Here is a 6,000-nt window from a genome sequence, read left to right as displayed (position 1 = left end):
GACACACCTAGGACATGCTGGACAAACCGTACGTACCTATCACCATGACGATTTGCGTGATATTCATTAAAAGGCGACTATGCATGCAATGAATCCACGTGGAATGTATTTACACCACTAGTGAAGCTCTGACATGTCTGATGCCCTACCGTGCCTAATCCCGGTAGACACCCTTGTCGTTTATTTATACAAACTTGGGTAGCTATTGACGGGCACATTTAATACACATGCACACCAAGCCATTCAAAGGGGATTCGACAAAAATTCGACCAAAACTATGCAAGAAACCCCCCTCACGGTTAATAAAACACACATCCACTGCCGGATGTGTAATACTTTTTATTTTACTCTCTGGAAAGGGGACGAACATCACTTGAGAGTCACAGCGCGCTCCTGACAGAGCCCAATGCTGTGTTACACCCACCATTGCCTGCCGTGTGCCACACACCTCTGTGTTGTATTCCACTAGCTAGTGCATATGCTATGACACTCTCAAGCCCATGTGCACTGTAACACCACCCCGTGAATATGTCATGCCACACTTGTCTTCGCACGGGTTATATTGCCCCATCTAACGTGCCTTTCTCGATGCCTATGTTATAACGCACAGTGCTATGCCATACATATTACAATCTGGGATCCATATCTTTGTCACAGTGCATATGCAACCTTACACTCCCCAGCACATATTTTATATTACAACTTTAGAGACTAGTTAGGTTACACAACACTGCCCTGTGCATATTACACTCCAAGGCGCATATCGCATAGCACGCGCTAGTGCCTGTGCTATCTCGCGCTCTCCAATGAATCTGTCATTGCGCACAATGTATTGCATATTATATTTCACGCCCGGTTCATCTTATATCACACTTTTTGGTGCATAGTTTATACCATACACTATATCTAGTTTTCATTTTCAATCGTGCTCTCAGGACTATGTTCTATATAACACTGTGTTCACCTACCCTTTTCACGGGCATTACATTTTGCGATAGGGGGTGGAGGGTCAGGGGGTGTTTCTGCCAAGTAAGCCCGGAGTCACAGTCACAAACGTCGTCTTCTTCCTGAATAAAAGTGAGATTATGCTGCATACTTGTTCATATTTTAAGTAGTTCGCACAGACACAATGTTTTAAAAACAATAAAGTTCCTAATACCCGCCTTCTCTGAACAGTTAGCTTGCTGCCCCATCCCCTTCCTCCCTATCCTCTGTTGTGTGAATCCATGGACTAGCCTCCTCCCTCCTGCCATGCATGGTCTGATGTGCTGCCACTGCCCTCAGTATGATGCACCAGTCCACTCCTCCTGCCCTCCATTGCCCAATTCTATGCCCCATCATTGACCTCCTGCTTAAACTCTGTGCTTAGCTTGCTGCCCCTATTCTCCTTCCCCCTGCCCTCCGATGTCTTTGTGCATGCCCCTGCTCCATCCTTTTTGCCCACCATGTCCCATGGACCTGCCACTCCTATCTACTCTGAGTGTTCTGTTGAGCTGCCACTCCCCTCCCACCTGCCTAGCATTGTCAGATGACTGTAACCTGTCCCTGTCACCTCCACCCTGCCTGTCCACATGCCATGCCCCTATCCTCTTCCTCCTGTCCTACATGGTCCATTGTACTGCCACACCCTTCTGCCCTCCCTGGTCTGTTGTGCTGCAGCTGCTCCTCCTGCCTGCCCCGTGTGGTCTGTTGTGAGGTCCCTTCCCCTGAACTTTCTTGTCTGTGCACAGGTCCTGACCCTCCCTTCTATCCTCCATCGTCCTTTGTGCATGCCCCTCCACCCTCCTTCTTGCCCATCATAGCCATTGTGCTGTCACTAACCCTCCCACTTGCCATGCATGGTCTTCTGTGCTGCCATGGCCCCTCCCACCTTCCCTGTGTGGTCAGTTAGCTGCCCCTGACCCCCTCCCACCTTCCCTCCATGGTCTGTGTGTATGCCATCACAGTCTCACTGTTGCTCTTCATGGTGTGTCTTGCTTCTAGTGCCCCTCCTGCCTGACCTCCATGGCTATCTTGCTGCTCCTGCCCTGCCCCCTTGCCCCCAGCCCTACTCCCTCCCTCCTGGCTTGTCTGTTCCATTGTAATGCCCCTGATCCGTCCCTCCTGCCCTTTATGGTCTGTTATGCTGCAGCTTTCTCTCCTGTCTGTCCATTATGGTCAGCTAGCTACCATTGCCTCTTGCCCCTCTGTTCTCTGTTGTCCATGTGCATGGTCCTGTCCCCTCCCTCTTGCTTTCTATGGATTGTTGTGCTGCACTCCCGTGTGGTGTATTGTGCTGCTGCAAACCCTGATGCCTGCCCTGCAGGGTCAGTTTGGTGCACCTCTCCATGTCCCTCCTGTCCTCTGTTATCCAAGTCCATGTCCCTATCCCATTTCCTTCCATGATCCAATGTACCATACTTGCGAACATTTTGAACTTGGTAAGAGGGAGATTTTGAAAAAAAACTGGGGTATTGATTTTCCCCTTTGAGTTACATTGAAAAAGAGGATATTGTAGACAGGAGACAGATCAAATAAAGCCCATTTGAGCTTAAAAACATTGGACGTTTCCTGGCTGAATCGGGTCTGTTGGCATGTATGGTTGTACTACCATTGCCTCTTCCTTCTGCCCACAATGGTCTATTACATTGCCACAGGCTTGAAGGAGGGTAGATTTTGTATCACAGGGGGCCCCTGGCCCGTTCTGTCCCCATCTGAAGTATGAGACCCTTGTCCTTGCCCTGCCAGCTGCATTTGTAGGCCGTATTAAATTGACCAGCGGGTCCTGTGTTGCTATATAATTATCCTGAGACATCCTTACCACTCAGCCAGTATAAAACCCCTGTGTAGGCCCTTCTGTTCAATATGTAGGCCTCTTTGTTAAATTGACCATAGCTCTGCAATTTTAGTGTATAGCAGTCTGAAGGCAGGTCTGCGAGGCCTTCTGCTCCAAACCAGTAGCCCCCACCCTACCCGAGTGCTCCGTGCTCGGTATCAAAGTTCAACATCCCCCTGAAGCTGTCGACATACAGTAGGCTGCATCCTGGACTGGTACTTGCTTCCTGGGCAGGTTTCCCGCTTTTAAGGAAGTGGCAACCGCAGAGCGTCAAGTTAGGAGAACTGAGGAGATTTTATACATGAATATATTGAATTCCCGTACAATACCCATTATTTTCTGCTTGCTCTATGGAACTTACGATAAGCGATTGGCCTGAGAGACTGACCTTTTCACCCAGTCCATTGTCAGCATTAAGTGGGTAAATGACGAAATGTCTGGTAAAATCTGCAGACGAAGCTTTTGGGTAGCATACGTAGGTAGATGTAGCGTGCAAAGGAGCCCACAAAATGATATAAAAAGGGAGCACCCACAGATATCGACGGACTACCTCGCCGTCTGTATGTAGGTTAACAGGCAGTGCAGGTTTTCCCCAAGAGCTGGGAGCTCTTGTCTTCCTTTGCTTAAAATGTCTTGCTCTGCTTTGCTTGAAGTATCTTATTCTATTTTACCTATATGAAATGTCATGTTATGTTTAACCATTGTTCTCTTTACTTTTGCATTTAAAAGATTTTGTATTGTAATTGCAGGAATGCTTGCTCTAAGAGTAAACGTGAGTGTTCCTAGGTAACATTTTCCTTGGTGTAACTTGTTTCTCATGATGCATTTATAGATGTGTTTTCTCTCTCTCTCTGTCAGTACATTAATTGAGATACAGAGAATATCATGACAGCTGTATGATTATCTGGATTCTGTATTTTGTACTTTATGTCTCTATTCTGCGGTTTCTTTGAAGTTGCATCTTCTCATTAAACTGCCATTGTATTCTGCCTCCAATTCCATGTCTCATATGTCTGTTTTCTTCATTTTTGGAGCAAGCGTTCCTAGGCACCCCGGCTCAAATTAAGGTGCCCCTTTTGTTCCTGACTCACTCTCCTGCTCAGTTCTGTGGTGGCTCCCGGGGATCTGGGGACCGCCCCTAGCTTCCTTGACCCGTAATATATCTTGCCTCCAACAGCCTCTCTTGCAAGTCCTGTATTGTTGGTTTGTTGCCCCTGCCCCCCTTTCCACTGCCCCCCATAGTCTGTTGTGCTTCCACGGCCCTTCCTGCCTGCTCAGTGTGGTTAAATTGTTGCCTTTGCACCCTCCTACCTGCCTTCAATTTTCAGAGTCCGTGCCCCTGTCCTCTGCCTCTCAACAGTATCCTAATGAACAACTAGATTGCTAACATTCTATATTTATTACAAAAGTGTGGAACGCCTGACATCATCTTGATGTAATCAAAACTGTAATACCTAGAGCATTTCCTTTAGAAATTACATATATGAGAGGGTCTTATTGGCAGCAAAATTATGGTTAGTGCTCTAAAAGGGTAAAATAAGGACATATTTTCTGAGTTTTCAAATAGCGACAAAGCACTTTTAAATTATTTGTTATCTTTATGTTTTTTTATCCAGTTGACCACTTGATTAAATGTTGCACTTAGGGGAGATGATGTGGTGTTACTTCCAGAACTGCAGACTTTGCAACTGGGGAACCAGGTTGAAGTTTCTGCTTCAGCTCGACATTCTGTGATTCTGGTCAAATCACTTAGTCTCCCCATGTCTACAACCAAAATGAATGTGTTCTTGTGTGATGTAACCAATGCTCATGTAAAGCACTCCAATACCTGACAAGTCTGCACTATATAACACTGCAAAAACACAAAATAATAAGTGTTTTGCACACTTCTGTCATTGGGCTATATTTGGGCTACATCTGGGTGATTTTGGGCTACATTTGGGCTCTTTTGTCTCCGGTGGCCATCTTGGGAGATTTATTTGTTATGAAGTTTCCTAATTTCCTCATGTACTGCAGTCTCCTCAGTAGGAAATGCTTTCAGTTTTTTACTTTGATTCCATCATGAAGGTATTCAGATATGTCACACATTTGCCATAAATTCTGAATGTTAGCACTCTAGTTGCTCATTAGATCATTGTAGTAAAACTACTGCACCATGGAAGTCTGCTCCTGGTATTAAAAGTGCATGTTTCAGTCTGCATGTCAGAATTTTTTTAATGAAATAGAAGAGGATTTGAGAAGTCACTCAAAATGTGCCCTCATTTTCTTTCTTCAGCATTAATCATAATTTCTATGGCAAAATGAACCTCCTCATTGTGTTCCTTTTTAAATTAAATGTTTTAAGTGTTACCAGTTTATTCCAATCAAGATGGCTTCAGGTGTGCCATACTTTTGTCATAATGAAGACAGTAAGCGCTCTAGTTGTTTTTAAGAACATTCTGGGACATTCTGTCATTGGGCTATACTTGGGCTACATCTGGGTGATATTTGGGCTACATTTGGGCTCTTTTGTCTCTGGTGGCCATCTTGGGAGACTTATTTGTTATGAAGTTTCCTAATTTCCTCATTTACTGCAGTCTCCTCAGTAGGAAATACTTTCAGTTTTATACTTTGATTCCATCAAGAAGGCATTCAGATGTGTCACACATTTGCCATAAATTCAGAATGTTAGCACTCTTTTTGCTCATTAGATCACTGTAGTAAAGCTACTGCTCACCAGGGAAAACTGCTGCTGGTATTGAAAGTGCATGTTTCAGTCTGCATGTCAGAATTTTTTAATGAAATAGAAGAGGATTTGAGAAGTCACTCAAAATGTGCCCTAATTTTTCTTTCTGCAGCACTAATCATACTTTTTATTGAAAAATGAACCCCCTCATTGTGTTCCTTTTTAAATTAAATGTTTTAAGAGTTACCACTTTAATCCAAGCAAGATGGCTTCAGGTGTGCCATACGTTTATCATAAGTAGGACTGTTAGCGCTCTAGTAGTTCTTTGGAACACTCTGGGAAGCTGCAGTAGAACACAAAGGAATCAACTGACAGTCTCTGCCCTTGTTGGATGTACATGTTTTACTGAGAATGTCAGACTTCATTCTCACATGACTGAGAAAGATAATGTGAATTTACAGAAAATAAGCTCTCAGTTTAGCCTATAGATCACCTTCCAAACCTCTGTGGTAAAAGCATG

This window comes from Triturus cristatus, chromosome 1_1 (genome assembly GCF_964204655.1).
Source record: "Triturus cristatus chromosome 1_1, aTriCri1.1, whole genome shotgun sequence".
Classification (NCBI taxonomy): Eukaryota; Metazoa; Chordata; class Amphibia; order Caudata; family Salamandridae; genus Triturus; species Triturus cristatus.
The sequence above is the reverse complement of the archived record's forward strand: the minus strand, read 5'-3'. Positions refer to the sequence as shown.